This window comes from Arachis stenosperma, chromosome 9 (assembly GCF_014773155.1).
Source record: "Arachis stenosperma cultivar V10309 chromosome 9, arast.V10309.gnm1.PFL2, whole genome shotgun sequence".
Taxonomy (NCBI): Eukaryota; Viridiplantae; Streptophyta; class Magnoliopsida; order Fabales; family Fabaceae; genus Arachis; species Arachis stenosperma.
Genome location: NC_080385.1, coordinates 149,454,184 through 149,474,582, shown reverse-complemented (window position 1 = coordinate 149,474,582; position 20,399 = coordinate 149,454,184). Strand labels below are relative to the sequence as shown.

The following is a 20,399-nucleotide window of genomic DNA, read 5'->3' as shown; positions in this document are numbered from 1 at the left end:
GTAGCTTAAACTTACTAAAAACTATATGAAAACAATGCCAAAAAGCGTATAAATTATCCGCTCATCAGCAGTCCCTGAAAATTTAGTGAAAGCCTATCCTTTATCACGACCACGTGACCCACTCGACTTACCTATGCTGCCTGTTGTTATATCTGCATAGCGAATATATTAATAACACTAATCAAAACACAATTAAATTCATCAACTCTAAACATATTAATACACTCAATACAGTAAACATATTAATAACATAACAAATATAAATAAATAATAACATAAGACAAAACTTAGGAAATAACAAATATGAGAAAAGATTTGAATAACAAATAATCATTTTAATTATAAGTTAGGAAGTCAAAGTTAAGTACGAATAATTCGGTAATCAAGATTATATTGTAATGTCACAATTAACACAAATATCCATTAACCATAAACATAATTCTAAGACTTTCGATGACATAATTTAATTTTTAAATTTCACTCAAAATCTTATAAAAATTTTGACAGAGTCTCCCCTAAAATTTAGATTTCTCCACCTTTCAAGGGTTGCATCTAAACTAATTATTCAAACCAATGAAATTTATGTCAAAAATAAAATAAATTTTTTTTCTCATAGCCCATGATTTTCTAATCTAACACAAACAAGTAGAAACAAAACACAAATAATAATCAAACAAGTAAAAATAAATCGTAAAATTATTATATGATAACCAAGACACAAATCCTAAATTAATTTAACCCTAAACTATAAATTAGCATATGATAATCAAATCCTAAATTAACATAACCCTAAACCCTAAATTAGCATATAATAATCAAATCCTAACACTAATAGAATAACAAACTAAAAGGTAACATACTAATAATTACAGAAATTCTATTTTTAATTTTGAAATAGATTTCATGGAGATGATGAGTGAGAATGTACCTGAATTTACAGCGGCGGTGGAGCTGGAGCAGCGGCGAAGGCGTTGGGTAGAGAGAGAAATGGAAAAGTGGCGAAAAGGCGGGACTGGCGATGGCAGTTGTGGAACGGCAGTAAAGGGAGTTAGGCTGGGTAGAGAGAGAAAGTGAGAAGAGGGTTTGAGAGAGAGTGTATCTATTTTTGGAATGAAGGGTGAGAGGGTTCACACTCTCAATTTTAGGGATGATTATTGTAACACCCTACCACACAGAGCTTTATACTTAAATCGTAAATCAAAGGTGGTGATGTATTACGACCTCTAAAAACAAAATATATGCATAGTATTTAAAGAAATATTCGTTTTATTAGGAGCCTGTAAAGAAAGAATAATAAAGAATAATCTCGTATCACTCGCATAGCGTTGAGAATAAAAGTGCATAATCGAGAAAACAAAAGAGATAAGGACATGTATATAGAATTCAAAATATAAATACATAAGTAGTACTAGTCTCAACCTGCGAAGAAAAATGCTGGCTATACAAATATATACAATCTCAAAAGTATGATGACAGTAAACATAAATCTTGTTTCTCCAAAACCAACCTCTAAGAAGGATATACAAATTAATATACAAAAGTGGAGAATATATATAACTGAGATACAAAATGTAGATCCCAAATAAATCTTCGCACCCCAAAAGAGATCCTGCATGCTCAGCAAGGTGTGTCATGTCCTGTATCTGAAAACAAAAATTTTCAAAAAGGGTGAGAACCCTTCCAGTTCCAAGTAGGGTGAAAGTTCCAAATAGAGACGATGTAAAGACTATACGAACTCACTAGGCAATCTTACTCTCCAACAGACAAGATCCAAGCCTAGGGTTGCCTTTAAATCTCCACATGGTAAACAAGCTAATCTCAACTTTACCAATACCCATAATCTCATTTATTTTAAGTAAATTATTATCAAATCCAATCTCAATATTTAGTCTCAGCATATACAATGATTTCGAGTTCTCAAATCCTCTTAATACAAATCCTCAGTTCTCTCATTATCACAATAGTTCAGATTCAACAACTTCAATATCCAACAATCAGCTCAATAGTAGTGACAAGCACAGATAATGAGATTTCAAGCACAATCAAAAGCATTTACAATAAGCCAGATACAATAAGCACACTCAGACAATGTTACATAGATGCACATGAGCTCACGTGTCGATTGGTTCCCCGCACTAGACATCATCCTTGAGATAAGCATTATGTATCGTCGTCCCTATCTCAGAAAACATCCCCTCCATGAGCGTTATGTATTTCCGTCCTCATGTGAGATCATTCATTCTTCCAATCTCAAGTGAGCGTTACGTATCGCCGTCTTCACTAAGTTGTCTTCACAGTCTCACGTGGGTGTTATGTATCGCCGTCCCTATAGAGATGTACTCTTTAACCTCAAGTGTGTGTCACGTATCCTCATCCCCACTGGGCTTTATGCACCGTATCTTAAGTGAACGTTATATATCACCGTCCTTATGATATTGGGCTTAATATCATATCAATCCTGTTAATTTGTGAGTGGGATAACATCACCGTCCTCACTGCAGGTGGGTTAAAACTACCATCCTCGCATCTGTACCGCAACCACGAACAAGTGAGATGAGACCACCGTCCTTGACGGGTGTAGGTGCCAAATCGATAACCACGAACAAGCAGGATTAAACCACCGTCCTTGCCGGGACAAAACTCATCAATCAATAACCATGAACAAGCGGGATTAAACCTCTGTCCTTCCCGGGACAAAACTCATTATTCTGCGAGCGGGATGAAACCACCATCCTCACTCAACCCGGAGCAAGTGGGACAAACCCCGACCCTTGCATCTTGTAACACCCTAATTTTTAACACGTCATGATCATACAAAAGTTAAAGCATTACTACTCTACTTTCCTTTTATTATCTATTTAACATTGAGCCTCTACACGTTAACTTGTCGATAGTTTTAAGAAAAACGAAATTCCCTTTCTTTTTTGTTATACACTTCAAGTTCAACTATGTCAGATAAATATATACTCACATAACTACTATTAATACTTAATAATTATTCTTACAAGACTCAAATACAAACCTACCCCTCTGTAAAATACAACATTTCAAAAAATCAAGGGCGTGGGAAAAAATCTAAGATTAAACCAAAAACTAAAAATACGATTACATATATATATAGATATATAACTCTGTGGATTAGTCGCGGCTCCTCGCTGAGGATTCCTGAACCTGTGGGTGAAACAGAAGATCTGTAGGGGGTGAGAACGTCATCCTCGCATGTTCTCAGTAGGAAAAGTGAATGCCATAACAATACAGAATAAAATACAAATAATAACTCGTATCTCAAAAACTGTTTTTTATTAAACCCTTCAAATTCTTCCTAAGTCTTACTTTAAGCTGTTTAAATCCCTTTTTTTAAAACACATTACTAATTTTGTAGCATAATAAAATAACCAATTAAGTACACAAGCAAGACACTGAGGCAAACAACACAAGCAAACAACATAAACACAGGAAAATAAAATAAATAACCACAATCAAATGCAAGTGCGCAAACAATTTACGATGCATGCCTGTTCCTAGCGCAGGCCATGAGCTCATGCATCGGTTGTCTACCTGAAATCCGACGTTACTGGGGGTGAACCCTAAATATGGTCTCTTTACCGTGTCAGCTAGGCGAGCACTTTCGCATTAGCAATTTAGCACAAGGCCCATTCAGCATACAATTCTCAACTTTTGTTTCATTAATTGTTTCTCATTTTTTTATTTTCATTATACCTCCACATCACCAATTATATACACGCACCTCCGCATCACTGTTTTATTATACATACCTCTGCATCGCCATTTAATTACACAACCCTCAGCATCACCATTTAACATAAACTCTTTTGGGGAAAAGTCTATTCTTTTCTTTTCATTTAACTAAGGTCATATATGCTGCCAAATCTAGACATACCCTTTAGATTAAAATTAAAGTTTTATCATATTTGTATTGCAATTGGATTTGATGACAAACTTAATAAAAATCTGCTGCTGCCCTAGGAAGATTCAGAAAAATATAGCAGAAAACTCTGTTTTTAAAAATTTTATGATAAATTCAATTCTAATCTGATACTTCTAGATTTTTGTGAGAATACATTAACACCCCTAAGTTTTAGGACAAACAAATTTCAGGCCCATATCACCTTGTTTTGTTAACTAAATGTCAATTGAAAATTGTTCATACCCTGGGTCGAGTTGTCCGACCCGGGATGTTCAAATAGCAAAGCGACCGACCTCTTTAGGTCAAGCAGACCGACTTCTTTACAAAGAAGTCAGCCAAAGTGACAGGAAAAGCCCAAAGAAGGGCCCAACTCAAGGAACACGACCCAAACCCTAAAGGCAGCCCAAGCTTACAGAGAGAAGGGCGGTTCCCTTGAAGATAAGATGACCTCACTTGAAAAGATAAGATAAAGATAAGATAAGATAACTAACTTATCTTATCCACAGAAGGCCACATCTCACCATTATAAATACTCTGGAGCACCCAGGTATAACTCATACTCTTATTCTACTCAATACCTGTTTAATACCCTTGCTAACTTAAGCATTGGAGTCCCTTGCAGTACCCCCCACCCTTCGGTGACAAGGGATCAACAGTGCAGTCAGACCAACAATTCGGACATGACAGCTCCGGCCGTTTTTCACCAACCGGACACGTTAGCACCGACCAGTACAGAAGATCTCATCCGAGATCAACCTCCAGTTTCAGGTAACCCTCGGAACATTGGCGCCGTTGCCGGGGACCTGGAAGTCATCCCATCACCATGGCGGACAACCATGACAACGACCACGATTCAGATTTGGAAGATAGAACGTCGCACAAGAACGCGGATGTTACACTCAAAGATACTCCGGAGCCCAACGGGGACAAAAATTCATCAAATCCAAGAGTGATAGAGGCGCTTCAAGATCGATTAAAGCAACTTGAGAAAGAAGCCCAACATCAACGTGAAAAAGAAGAGGATCTGCATCGGGAGATAAGGCGACGCCGAGAATTAGAAGATAAACTTCTAAAACTCGAAGCCGATCTCAAAACTAAAGCTACTAAATCCACTCCAGAGGATAGCTCTCGCAAGGATCAAGATCCTTTCACCAGGGAAATTATGAAGACCAAAATCCCAAAAGACTTCAAACTTCCGGATATGACTCTGTATGACGGCACTTCAGACTCCAACCATCATCTCAGCAATTTTAGAAGTAGAATGTACCTCACTGACACCTCGGATGCAGTTCGCTGCAAGGCCTTTCCAACAACTCTTACCAAGATAGCCATCAGATGGTTCGACAGCCTACCTCCGAAGTCCATCTCAAGCTTCGACGACCTGGCCAAAAAGTTTCTGGCCAGATTTTCCATACAAAAAGATAAGGCTAAACACGCACCCAGCCTACTAAGAATCAAGCAAGGAGATCGGGAGAGTCTTCGTAACTACATAGAAAGATTCAACAAAACATGCATGGACATACAAAGTCTACCAACAGAAGCTGCCATTATGGGCCTCATAAATGGCCTACGGGAAGGACCGTTTAGCCAATCTATATCAAAGAAGTACCCTGCATCCCTGGACGAAGTACAAGAATGGACGCAGAAATATATCAACATGGAGGAGAATTCTTGACTTGGGGAAGTCTCGAGGTTCAGTTCTGCCTACCGAGATAAAGATAAAGAATCCAAGAAAAAGGAAAATCGCTCCGGGGAGAAAATCAAAAAATATCATAACTACACCCCTCTCAGGGTATCCTTGGTAGATGTTTACAAAGAAGTCTGCCATACGGAAAAAATACCCCCAGCTCGGCCACTCAAAGGCAAAAGAGGAGGAGGGAATCGAAACAAATACTGTGAGTATCATCGAGTTCGAGGACATTCCACCAACGAATGCTTCGACTTGAAAAACGTCATAGAAAAATTAGTAAGAGAAGAAAAACTAGATCGGTTTTTGGCCAACCGGGACGAAGAGCCAAGAAAAAGAAAAAGGGATGAAGATATCGGACGGTCTGAACGATCACCTCGCACACCAGAGAGACACATCCACGTGATACACGGCGGATTTGCGGGGGGAGAAATCTCCAAGTCATCTCACAAGCGACACATCAAAGAAATATACCATGTCAAAGGAAAAAAGGAGGCGCCAAACATCCCAGCAATCACGATTACCAAAGAAGACACATCTGGAATCATCTCGGGACACGACGACCCCATGTTCATCACTGTCATACTGGCAAACGACAACCTCCACCGTACATTAATTGACCAAGGAAGCTCCGCCGACATCTTATTCAAAACTGCCTTCGACAAGCTCGGCCTAGAAGAAAAAGAGCTAAGAGCATATCCGAACAGCCTGTTCGGACTTGGGGATACCCCAGTACAACCACTGGGATACATATTGCTACATACAACCTTTGGAAAGGGGAACCAGTCCAGAACACTTAAGATAGACTACATCGTGGTTGACGTAAGCTCAGCCTACAATGCCTTAACAGGTCGGACGACGTTAAATCAACTCGGCGCAATAGTTTCAACTCCACATCTATGTATGAAATTCCCAACTGTAGAAGGGATAGCTACAATAAAAGCAGATCAAAAGATGGTGCGTCGCTATTATAACGAAAGTCTAAACCTCAGAGGTGAAGGAGGAGAGTTCCACACAATCGAACTTGGCAAAGTTCAGAGACGAGAAGAACTCCGTCCACAACCTGAAGGTGAAGTAGAGAAAGTTCAGATCGGAGACACCTCGGATAAGACAACTAATATTGGCACGATCCTGAAAGGAGACGCAAAGGAATCACTCATACAGTTCCTACGAGATAATGTTGATCTCTTCGCATGGAAAGCTGCCGACATGCCAGGCATAGATCCCGAACTAATGAGCCACAAGTTGGCAGTCTATCCGGGATCCCGGCCGGTACAACAAAGACGAAGAAAACTCGGGCCGAAACGGTCTCAGGCTGTAGCAGAACAGGTGCAAGCACTACTAGAGGTAGGGTTCATAAGAGAAGTTAAGTACCCACTATGCCTAGCAAATGTCGTCTTGGTGAGAAAGGCAAATGGGAAGTGGCAAATGTGCACCGACTACACCGACCTCAACAAAGCCTGCCCAAAAGACCCTTATCCACTACCAAGCATCGACACTCTAGTAGATGCCTCATCGGGATATAAGTATCTCTCGTTTATGGACGCATACTCGGGGTACAACCAGATCCCAATGTATCCACCGGATCAAGAAAAAACCTCATTTCTAACACCGAAAGCAAACTATTGTTACATCGTAATGTCTTTCGGCCTTAAGAACGCGGGAGCTACTTACCAGAGGCTAATGAATAAGGTCTTCTCAGATCACATCAGAAAAATTATGGAGGTCTACGTGGATGACATGTTGATAAAGACATAAGGTGAAGAAACATTACTATCCGACTTGGTTCAAGTATTCGACACCATACGGAAGCATGGCATGCGACTTAACCCGGCTAAATGCACTTTCGCAGTGGAAGCCGGTAAGTTCTTGGGCTTTATGCTCACACAAAGAGGAATCGAGGCAAATCCAGATAAATGCCGGGCCATACTCAACATGAAGAGCCCAACCTACGTCAAAGAGGTACAACAACTCAGTGGAAGACTGGCAGCCTTATCCAGATTCCTAGCATGATCAGCGATAAGATCCCTCCCTTTCTACGCTACTTTAAGGAAGGGAAAGAACTTTGAGTGGACAACGGAATGTGAACAAGCCTTCCAAGACTTCAAAGAATTCTTGGGACGGCCACCTATCCTATCTCGACCACGAGAAGGGGAACCACTCATATTGTACCTCGTAGTAGGAAGTCGAGCAATAGCCTCAGCACTAATTAGAGAAGACGAGGGCAGGCAACAACCCGTCTACTTCATTAGTAAAGCACTACAGGGGTCAGAGCTGAACTACCAGAAAATAGAGAAGTTTGCCTACGCTCTCATACTCACATCCCAACGACTTCGCCCGTACTTCCAAGCGCATACCATTAAGGTTCGGACCAACCAGCCCATAAAGGGGATATTACAGAAAACAGATCTAGCAGGAAGAATCCTACAATGGGCAATTGAGTTGTCCGAGTTCGACCTCCAATACGAAGCACGGACAACCATCAAATCACAATACCTAGCCGACTTCATCGCAGAATTCACAGACGCCCCGTAAATCCCTATAGAGTGGAATATATACGTGGACGGTTCCTCGAATAAAGCTGAAAGTGGTGCAAGTGTGATAATGGAAAGCAACCAAGGAACCCAACTCGAGCTTTCCCTCAAATTCGGATTCCCGGCCTCAAACAACCAAGCGGAATACGAAGCGTTATTAGTTGGCTTGAAGCTGGCTAGAGAAGTTGGAGCTCGGAAACTCAATATCTACAGCGACTCACAAGTCGTTACTTCACAAACAACAGGGAGCTACCAAGCCAAAGATCCTACTATGAAAAAATATTTGGATAAAACCAAAGAACAGCTCAGACAACTCGGGGAATATAGGATCTGCCACATACCCCGCGAGCAAAACGCCCGAGCTGACGCACTCTCAAAACTAGCCAGCACCAAACCAGGGGGCAACAATAGAAGCCTCATCTAGGAAATACTACAGAACCCGTCAATATCGGAAGAAGAAAAAGACCTAGCCATAACAGGTCGGGATCAAGAAACAGAAGCGCTCCCTACAGATGAAAAGGAGGCAAAGAGATTAAAAAGGGAGGCACAGTACTACACTATCATAAACAACACCCTATACAAAAGAGGGATCTCAGCACCATTGTTAAAATGCGTACCGACCTCCAATACAAAGGAAGTCTTGGAGGAAGTACACAGCGGCATTTATGGTAATCATCTCAGAGCGCAAGCTCTTACCAAAAAGGTACTCCGGGCGGGATTCTATTGGCCCACTCTACGGAAGGAGCTACCGAATTTGTAAAGACATATCCACCATGCCAGAAGCATGCCAACTTTCACATCGCCCCACCGGAAAAGCTCATCAGCGTGACCTTACCCTGGCCATTTGCAAAGTGGGGACTCGATCTTCTCGGACCCTTTCCCCAGGGATCGGGACAAGTCAAGTTCCTCATAGTGGGGGTAGACTATTTCACAAAATGGATCGAGGCAGAACCCCTAGCCAACGCCACTGCTCAAAGAATTCGAAAATTCCTATATAAGAACATCATTACAAGTTTCGGGGTCCCATACTTTATCACCACAGATAATGGCACCCAATTCACAGATGCAGGTTTCAGAAAACTAGTGGCCTACTTGAATATAAAACACCAGTTCACCTCCGTCGAACATCCCCAAGCCAATGGACAAGCCAAAGCGGCCAACAAAGTCATGTTGGCCGGGCTGAAACGGAGACTACAAGAAGCAAAGGGAGCTTGGGCCGAGGAACTTCCACAAGTCCTATGGGCGTATCGAACAACCCCCCATTCTACTACGAATGAATCACCATTTCGATTAGCATACGGAGTGGAGGCAATGATTCCAATAGAAGTAGAGGAAGGGTCTCCCCGAGTAGTCCACTACAATGAATAAACTAACTCTCAACTTCAAAGAGAAGAGCTCGACCTACTTCCGGAAATCCAAGAAAGAGCTCGGATCAGAGAAGAAGCACTAAAGCGACGAATGGTTTCCAGGTATAATCAAAAGGTAGTGCCAAGAGGTTTTGTTGAGAATGATCTCATCTTAATCCGAAATGATATTGGAACAACTCGACCCGGAGAAGGAAAGCTGGCAGCCAACTGGAAAGGACCCTACCGAGTCACAGAAGTGCTTGGGAAGGGCTACTACAGACTGTCTGAACTCAAGGGACGAGAACTCCCCAGATCATGGCACGCCTGTAACCTAAGAAGGTACTATAGTTAGGAAAGAGAAAAGGTCTCATCACAAGATGCACTCTTTTTCCTGAAAAGATTTTTTAATGAGGCGTCAAGATTGAGATTTAATCCGACCTAAGGGTATGAAAAACTCCTGCCTGTATATATTTGCACTTTCTTTATATAAAATACATTCCAGATATTCTACAAATTCCCAGGACGTATTAATCTGAAGCATTCATCGTCCGATTATAAAGCAACGGATCGAACAGAAAGTGAAGAACAGATTCACTATACGATCTCGACAGGAATGATCGACCGACAAAGGTGAAAACGCGATTCACCTAAAGGTCGATTAAACCAGGACAGAAACCACCATCTACAAATCGGAAAAGATGAACACAGAATAATGCAAGAAGTTATCGAAAGTGATCCCAAAAAGAACCTGACGAGGTCTTATGGATTGCTATATAATAACTTAAAGAGACTGGCCGACACTAAAAAGTCGGACCAAGTCAACCCAAGTTATCAGCAAATCCCTAGAAAGAGGTCTGGCCAACCCTATTAAAGAGGAATTGCTATAACTTAGAAGAGATTGACCTAACGAAGTCGGTCTCCTACAAGATAAGTTGTAAAAGTAATCCCTGAAAGAGACCTAACAAAGGTCCAAGAAAGAGGATTACAAAAACAACTTAGAAGAGATCGACCTAACGAAGTCAGTCTCCTACAAGACAAGTTCTAAAAGTAATCCCTGAAAGAGACCTAACAAAGGTCCAAGAAAGAGGATTACAAAAACAACTTAGAAGAGAATGACCTAACGAAGTCGATCTCCTACAAGACAAGTTGTAAAAGTAATTGGTGCACGAAATTGTGATCAATACTTTTCAAAACATAAACAATCCCTAGTAATGGCTCCAAAGACTTGGTGCTCACTACCATGGCATAAACACAACTTCGCACAACTAACCAGCAAGTGCACTGGGTCGTCCAAGTAATAAACCTTACGCGAGTAAGGGTCGATCCCACGGAGATTGGTGGTATGAAGCAAGCTATGGTCATCTTGTAAATCTTAGTCAGGCAGACTCAAATGGATATGGTGATGAACGAAAATAACATAAAAGATAAAGATAGAGATACTTATGTAATTCATTGGTAGGAACTTCAGATAAGCGTATGAAGATGCCTTCCCTTCCGTCTCTCTGCTTTCCTACTGTCTTCATCCAATCCTTTTTACTCCTTTCCATGGCAAGCTTGTGTAGGGTTTCACCGTTGTCAATGGCTACCTCCCATCCTCGCAGTGAAAGCTAATGCTAACGTACTCTGTCACAGTACTGCCAATCACCGGTTTGGTTCCCGCTCCTACTGGAATAGAATCCCTCTTTTGCATCTGTCACTAACGCCCAGCAGGTTAAAGTTTGAAGCACGTCACAGTCATTCAATCATTGAATCCTACTCAGAATACCACAGACAAGGTTTAGACCTTCCGGATTCTCTTGAATGCCGCCATCAGGTCCTGCCTATACCACGAGGATTCCGATTAAAGAATCCAAGAGATATTCACTAAGCCTCAGATGCTTGTAGAACAAGAATGGTTGTCAGTCACCTTGTTCATGGGTGAGAATGATGATGGGTGTCAATCACCACATTCATCAGGTTGAAGAACAAGTGATATCTTGGATAAAGAACAAGCGGAATTGAATAGAAGAACAATAGTAATTGCATTAATACTCGAGGTACAGCAGAGCTCCACACCTTAATCTATGGTGTGTAGAAACTCCACCGTTGAAAATACATAAGCATAAGGTCTAGGCATGGTCGAATGGCCAGCCTCCCAAAGTGATCAAAAGATCTAAAGAAAAAGGTTCCAAAGATCAAAAGATGATCCAAAGATGAAAATACAATAGTAAAAGGTCCTATATATAGAAAACTAGTAGCCTAGGGTGTACAGAGATGAGTAAATGACATAAAAATCCACTTCCGGGCCCACTTGGTGTGTGCTTGGGCTGAGCAATGAAGCATTTTCGTGTAGAGACGTTTTCTGGAGTTAAACGCCAGCTTTTATGCCAGTTTGGGCGTTTAACTCCCATTCTGGTGCCAGTTCCGGCGTTTAACGCTGGAATTTCTGTAGGTGACTTTGAACGCCGGTTTGGGCCATCAAATCTTGGGCAAAGTATGGACTATCATATATTGCTGGAAAGCCCAGGATGTCTACTTTCCAACGCCGTTGAGAGCGCGCCAATTGGGCTTCTGTAGCTCCAGAAAATCCACTTCGAGTGCAGGGAGGTCAGAATCCAACAGCATCTGCAGTCCTTTTCAGTCTCTGAATCAGATTTTTGCTCAGGTCCCTCAATTTCAGCCAGAAAATACCTGAAATCACAGAAAAACACACAAACTCATAGTAAAGTCCAGAAAAGTGAATTTTAACTAAAAACTAATAAAAATATAATAAAAACTAAACTAAAACTACCAAAATCATACTAAAAACAATGCCAAAAAGCATATAAATTATCCGCTCATCACAACACCAAACTTAAATTGTTGCTTGTCCTCAAGCAACCGAAGATCAAATAAGATAAAAAGAAGAGAATATGCAATGAATTCCAAAAACATCTATGAAGATCAGTATTAATTAGATGAGCGGGGCTTTTAGCTTTTTGCCTCTGAACAGTTTTGGCATCTCACTCTATCCTTTGCAACTCAGAATGATTGGCTTCTTTAGGAACTCAGAATCCAGATAGTGTTATTGATTCTCCTAGTTAAGTATGATGATTCTTGAACACAGCTACTTTATGAGTCTTGGCTGTGGCCCAAAGCACTCTGTCTTCCAGTATTACCACCGGATACATACATGCCACAGACACATAATTGGGTGAACCTTTTCAGATTGTGACTCAGCTTTGCTAAAGTCCCCAATTAGAGGTGTCCAGGGTTCTTAAGCACACTCTTTTTGCCTTGGATCACAACTTTATTTCTTTCTTTCTTTTTTTTTTCTTTTTTCGGTTTTTTTTTTCGCTTGCTTTTCTCTTTTTTTTTTTTGTATTCACTGCTTTTTCTTGCTTCAAGAATCATTTTTATGATTTTTCAGATCCTCAGTAACATGTCTCCTTTTTCATCATTCTTTCAAGAGCCAACATTCATGAACCACAGATTCAAAAGACATATGCACTGTTCAAGCATACATTCAGAGAACAAAAGTGTTGCCACCACATCAATATAATTAAACTGTTATAAAATTCAAAATTCATGCAATTCTTTTCTTTTTCAATTAAGAACATTATTTTAAGAAAGGTGATGGATTCATAGGACATTCATAACTTTAAGGCATAGATACTAATGATCATAAGACACAAACATGGATAATATAAAGCACTAAAATTCGAAAAACAAGGAAATAAAGAACAAGGAGATTAAAGAACGGGTCCACCTTAGTGATGGCGGCTTGTTCTTCCTCTTGAAGGTCCTATGGAGTGCTTGAGCTCCTCAATGTCTCTTCCTTGCCTTTGTTGCTCCTCCCTCATGATTCTTTGATCTTCTCTTATTTCATGGAGGAGAATGGAGTGTTCTTGGTGCTCCACCCTTAGTTGTCCCATGTTGGAACTTAATTCTCCTAGGGAGGTGTTTAGTTGCTCCCAATAGTCTTGTGGAGGAAAGTGCATCCCTTGAGGTATCTCAGGGATCTCTTGATGAGAGGGGTCTCTTGTGTGCTCCATCCTTTTCTTGGTGATGGGCTTGTCCTCATCAATAAGGGCGTCTCCCTCTATGTCAACTCCAACTGAATAACAGAGGTGACAAATGAGATGAGGAAAGGCTAGCCTTGCCAAGGTGGAAGACTTGTCCGCCACTTTATAGAGTTCTTGGGCTATAACCTCATGAACTTCCACTTCTTCTCCAATCATGATGCTATGAATCATGATGGCCCGGTCTAGAGTAACTTCGGACCGGTTGCTAGTGGGAATGATTGAGCGTTGAATGAACTCTAACCATCCTCTAGCCACGGGCTTGAGGTCATGCCTTCTCAATTGAACCGGCTTGCCTCTTGAATCTCTCTTCCATTGTGCGCCCTCTTCACATATGACTGTGAGGACTTGGTCCAACCTTTGATCAAAGTTGACCCTTCTTGTGTAAGGGTGTTCATCTCCTTGCATCATAGGCAAGTTGAACGCTACCCTCACACTTTCCGGACTAAAATCCAAGTATTTCCCCCGAACCATTGTAAGATAATTCTTTGGATCCGGGTTCACACTTTGATCATGGTTCTTGGTGATCCATGCATTGGCATAGAACTCTTGAACCATCAAGATTCCGACTTGTTGAATGGGGTTGGTAAGCACTTCCCAACCTCTTCTTCGGATCTCATGGCGGATCTCCGGATATTCACCCTTTTTGAGTGAAAAGGGGACCTCGGGGATCACCTTCTTCAAGGCCACAACTTCATAGAAGTGGTCTTGATGCACCCTTGAGATGAATCTATCCATCTCCCATGACTCGGAGGTGGAAGCTTTTGCCTTCCCTTTCCTCTTTCTAGAGGTTTCTCCGGCCTTGGATGCCATAATGGTTATGGAAAAACGAAAAAGCAACGCTTTTACCACACCAAACTTAAAATGTTTGCTCGTCCTCGAGCAAAAGAAGAAAGAAGAGAGTAGAAGAAGAAGAAATGAGGGAGAGGGAGATGGTGGTGTATAGGTTGTGTGAAAATGAAGAAGGGAAGAAGGGTATTTATAGGAGAGAGGGGAGAAGGAGTTCGGCCATGTATGGGTGGGTTAGGGAGGGAAAGTGGTTTGAATTTGAAGGGTGAGGTTGGTGGGGATTTATGAAGGATGGATGTGAGTGGTGAAGAGAAAGATGGGATTTGATAGGTGAAGGGTTTTTAGGGAAGAGGTATTGAGGTGATTAGTGAATGGGGGAAGAAGAGAGAGAATGGTGGTGGGGTCCTGTGGGGTCCACAGATCCTGTGGTGTCAAGGAAAAGTCATCCCTGCACCAAATGGCATCAAAATTCACGTTTTGACCCATTTCTGGCGTTAAACGCCGGGCTGATGCCCAATCCTGGCGTTTAACGCCAGGTTTTAGCCCTTTTCTGGCGTTTAACGCCAGTCTGGTGCCCCTTTCTGGCGTTAAACGCCCAGAATGGTGCCAGACTGGGCGTTAAACGCCCAAATGCTAGGCTTACTGGCGTTTGAACGCCAGCAGCATCTTCCTCCAGGGTGTGCTGTTTTTCTTCCTGTTTTTCATTCTGTTTTTGCTTTTTCAATGGATTTTGTGACTTCTTATGATCATCAACCTACAAAAAACAAAAGAAAATATATAAACTATAATCATTGGGTTGCCTCCCAACAAGCGCTTCTTTAATGTCAGTAGCTTGACAGAGGGCTCTCAATGAGCCTTACAAATGATCAGAGCAATGTGGGAACCTCCCAACACCAAACTTAGAGTTTGAATGTGGGGGTTCAACACCAAACTTAGAGTTTGGTTGTGGCCTCCCAACACCAAACTTAGAGTTTGACTTTGGGGGCTCTATTTGTCTCTAATTTGAGGGAAGCTCTTCAAGCTTCATCTCCATGGTGACAGAGGGATATCCTTGAGCCTTAAACACAAAGGATTCTTCATTCACTTGAATGATCAGTTCACCTCTATCAACATCAATCACAGCCTTTGCTGTGGCTAGGAAGGGTCTGCCAAGGATGATGGATTCATCCATGCACTTCCCAGTCTCTAGGACTATGAAATCAGTAGGGATGTAATGGTCTTCAACTTTTACCAAAACATTCTCTACAAGTCCATGAGCTTGTTTTCTTGAGTTGTCTGCCATCTCTAGTGAGATTTTTGCAGCTTGTACCTCAAAGATCCTTAGCTTCTCCATTACTGAGAGAGGCATGAGGTTCACACTTGACCCTAAGTCACACAAGGCCTTCTTGAAGGTCATGGTGCCTATGGTACAAGGTATTGAAAACTTCCCAGGATCTTGTCTCTTTTGAGGTAATTTCTGCCTAGACAAGTCATCTAGTTCTTTGGTGAGCAAGGGAGATTCATCTTCCCAAGTCTCATTTCCAAATAACTTGTCATTTAGCTTCATGATTGCTCCAAGATATTTAGCAACTTGCTCTTCAGTGACATACTCATCCTCTTCAGAGGAAGAATACTCATCAGAGCTCATGAAAGGCAGAAGTAAATCCAATGGAATCTCTATGGTCTCATTTTGAGCCTCAGATTCCCATGGTTCCTCATTTGGGAACTCATTGGAGGTCAGTGCACGCCCATTGAGGTCTTCCTCAGTGGCGTCCACTTCCTCTCTTTCCTCTCCAAATTCGGCCATGTTTATGGCTTTGCACTCTCCTTTTGGATTTTCTTCTGTATTGCTTGGGAGAGTACTAGGAGGGAGTTCAGTAACTTTCTTGCTCAGCTGTCCCACTTGTCCTTCCAAATTTCTGATGGAGGACCTTGTTTCATTCATGAAACTTTGAGTGGTTTTGATTAGATCAGAGACCATGGTTGCTAAGTCAGAGGTATTCTGCTTAGAACTCTCTGTCTGTTGCTGAGAAGATGATGGAAAAGGCTTGCTATTGCTAAACCTGTTTCTTCCACCATTATTGTTATTGAAACCTTGTTGAGGTCTCTCTTGATTCTTCCATGAGAGATTTGGGTGATTTCTCCATGAAGAATTATAGGTGTTTCCATAGGGTTCTCCTAGGTAATTCACCTCTTCCATTGAAGGGTTCTCAGGATCATAAGCTTCTTCCTCAGATGAAGCATCCTTAGTACTGTTTGGTGCATTTTGCATTCCAGACAGACTTTGAGAAATCAAATTGACTTGTTGAGTCAATATTTTATTCTGAGCCAAAATGGCGTTCAGAGTGTCAATCTCAAGAACTCCTTTCTTCTGATTAGTCCCATTATTCACAGGATTCCTTTCAGAAGTGTACATGAATTGGTTATTTGCAACCATTTCAATTAGCTCTTGAGCTTCTGCAGGCGTCTTCTTCAGATGAAGAGATCCTCCAGCAGAGCTATCCAAAGACATCTTGGATAGTTTAGAGAGACCATCATAGAAGATACCTATGATGCTCCATTCAGAAAGCATGTCTGAGGGACATTTTCTGATCAATTGTTTGTATCTTTCCCAAGCTTCATAGAGGGATTCTCCATCCTTCTGTCTGAAGGTTTGGACTTCCACTCTAAGCTTACTCCATCTTTGTGGTGGAAAGAACTTTGCCAAGAAGGCATTGACTAGCTTTTCCCAAGAGTCCAGGCTTTCTTTAGGTTGAGAGTCTAACCATATTCTAGCTCTGTCTCTTACAGCAAAAGGGAATAGCATCAGTCTATAGACCTCAGGGTCAACCCCATTAGTCTTGACTGTGTCACAGATTTGCAAGAATTCAGCTAAGAACTGATGAGGATCTTCCATTGGAAGTCCATGGAACTTGCAATTCTGTTGCATTAGAGAAACTAATTGAGGCTTAAGCTCAAAGTTGTTTGCTCCAATGGCAGGGATAGAGATGCTTCTCCCATAGAAATCAGGAGTAGGTGCAGTAAAGTCACCCAGCACCTTCCTTGCATTGTTTACATTGTTGTTGTTTTCGGCTGCCATGTCTTCTTCCTCTTTGAAGAATTCGGTCAGGTCCTCTAAAGAGAGTTGTGCTTTGGCTTCTCTTAGCTTTCTCTTCAAGGTCCTTTCGGGTTCAGGGTCAGCTTCAACAAGAATGCCTTTGTCTCTGCTCCTGCTCATATGAAAGAGAAGAGAACAAGAAAATATGGAATCCTCTATGTCACAGTATAGAGATTCCTTGAAGTGTCAGAGGAAAAGAGAAATAGAAAGAAGAAGGAGAAGAAGAATTCGAACTTTACTTAGATAAGATTCGAATTGTGCATTGAGAAGGAGTGGTACTCCATAAATAGAAGGATGTGAGAAGGAGGGAAGAAGATTTTCGAAAATTAATTAAAATATTTTGAAAACATTTTTGAAAAACATTAATTGATTTTCGAAAATCAAAGTGGAAGAGAAACCAAGTGATTTTTGAAAAAGATTTTTAAATAGAAATCAAAAAGATTTGATTGAAAACTATTTTGAAAAAGATGTGATTAAAAAGATTTGATTGAAAAGTTATGGTTTTAAAAAGATGTGATTGAGAAGATATGATTTGAAAACAATTTTAAAAGATTTGATTTGAAAACAATTTGAAAAGATATGATTTTAAGAATTAATGACTTGCCTAACAAGAAAAGATATGAATCAAACATAAAACCTTCCTTAACAGAAAAGGCAAAAAATGTTCAATCAAATCATTAATTGTTAGTAAGTATCTTTGAAAAAGGAAAGAAATTGATTTTGAAAACATTTGATTGAAAAGATATGATTTGAAAAAGATTTGATTTTGAAAAACTTTGAAAATTTGAAAAAAAATTTGATTTTGAAAACAAAATCTTCCCCCTAGCACCATCCTGGCGTTAAACGCCCAGAATGGTATCCATTCTGGCGTTTAACGCCCAAAATGCACCCTTTTTGGGCGTTAAACGCCCAACCAGGTACCCTGGCTGGTGTTTAAACGCCAGTCTGCCTTCTTCACTGGGCATTTTTGACTGCTCAGCTTTTTCTGTGTAATTCCTCTGCAGTATGTTCTGAATCTTCAATTCTTTGTATTATTGACTTGAAAAGACACAAAAAAAATTTTTTTGGATTTTTAATAATCAAAATGCAACAAGAATCAAATAACAATGCATGCAAGACACCAAACTTAGCAGTTTGTATACTACTGACACTATATGAGATACATAAACACTCAAGCCAAAAGAATTCAAAGATCAGAGTAAGAAATCATCAAGAATTACTTGAAGATCCTTAAGACACATGAATGAATGCATGCTATTGACACCAAACTTAAGATGAGACACTAAACTTAAGCAAGAAACATCAAATATTTTTGGTTTTTATGATTTTGTGAATTTTTTCGAAAATTAAGTAGAGAAAGAAAATAAAGGTATCAAAATTCTTAATGAGAATTCCAGGAATCATGCAATGTTAGTCTAAAGCTTTAGTCTAAAGGAATTAGACATGGCCGGCCAAGCTTCAGCAGGACATTGCATTCAAGAGCTAAATTGATGAGAATCAATCAGCCTTGGTGATGATAAGAACATCACCTTGAAACACTAGAATTCATTCTTAAGAACTCTGAAGAAAAATACCTAATCTAAGCAACAAGATGAACCGTCAGTTGTCCATACACAAGAACAATCCCCGGCAACGGCGCCAAAAACTTGGTGCACGAAATTGTGATCAATACTTTTCAAAACATAAACAATCCCTAGTAATGGCTCCAAAGACTTGGTGCTCACTACCATGGCATAAACACAACTTCGCACAACTAACCAGCAAGTGCACTGGGTCGTCCAAGTAATAAACCTTACGCGAGTAAGGGTCGATCCCACGGAGATTGGTGGTATGAAGCAAGCTATGGTCATCTTGTAAATCTTAGTCAGGCAGACTCAAATGGATATGGTGATGAACGAAAATAACATAAAAGATAAAGATAGAGATACTTATGTAATTCATTGGTAGGAACTTCAGATAAGCGTATGAAGATGCCTTCCCTTCTGTCTCTCTGCTTTCCTACTGTCTTCATCCAATCCTTCTTACTCCTTTCCATGGCAAGCTCGTGTAGGGTTTCACCGTTGTCAATGGCTACCTCCCATCCTCGCAGTGAAAGCTAATGCTAACGTACTCTGTCACAGTACTGCCAATCACCGGTTTGGTTCCCGCTCCTACTGGAATAGAATCCCTCTTTTGCGTCTGTCACTAATGCCCAGCAGGTTAAAGTTTGAAGCACGTCACAGTCATTCAATCATTGAATCCTACTCAGAATACCACAGACAAGGTTTAGACCTTCCGGATTCTCTTGAATGCCGCCATCAGGTCTTGCCTATACCACGAGGATTCCGATTAAAGAATCCAAGAGATATTCACTAAGCCTCAGATGCTTGTAGAACAAGAATGGTTGTCAGTCACCTTGTTCATGGGTGAGAATGATGATGGGCGTCAATCACCACATTCATCAGGTTGAAGAACAAGTGATATCTTGGATAAAGAACAAGCAGAATTGAATAGAAGAACAATAGTAATTGCATTAATACTCGAGGTACAGCAGAGCTCCACACCTTAATCTATGGTGTGTAGAAACTCCACCGTTGAAAATACATAAGCATAAGGTCTAGGCATGGCCGAATGGCCAGACTCCCAAAGTGATCAAAAGATCTAAAGAAAAAGGTTCCAAAGATCAAAAGATGATCCAAAGATGAAAATACAATAGTAAAAGGTCCTATATATAGAAAACTAGTAGCCTAGGGTGTACAGAGATGAGTAAATGACATAAAAATCCACTTCCGGGCCCACTTGGTGTGTGCTTGGGCTGAGCAATGAAGCATTTTCGTGTAGAGACGTTTTCTGGAGTTAAACGCCAGCTTTTATGCCAGTTTGGGCGTTTAACTCCCATTCTGGTGCCAGTTCCGGCGTTTAACGCTGGAATTTCTGTAGGTGACTTTGAACGCCGGTTTGGGCCATCAAATCTTGGGAAAAGTATGGACTATCATATATTGCTGGAAAGCCCAGGATGT

The 20,399-nt window shown here is 40.8% G+C and overlaps 1 non-coding gene across 1 annotated transcript; it reads left to right on the top strand.

Moving 5' to 3' along the window:
• Nucleotides 1-16,869: 16,869 nt before the first annotated feature.
• Nucleotides 16,870-16,977, top strand: LOC130952584 (small nucleolar RNA R71). The gene has a single exon (XR_009074764.1). It is a non-coding gene; the product is annotated as a small nucleolar RNA R71 (small nucleolar RNA).
• The last annotated feature ends 3,422 nt before the right edge of the window (nucleotides 16,978-20,399 follow it).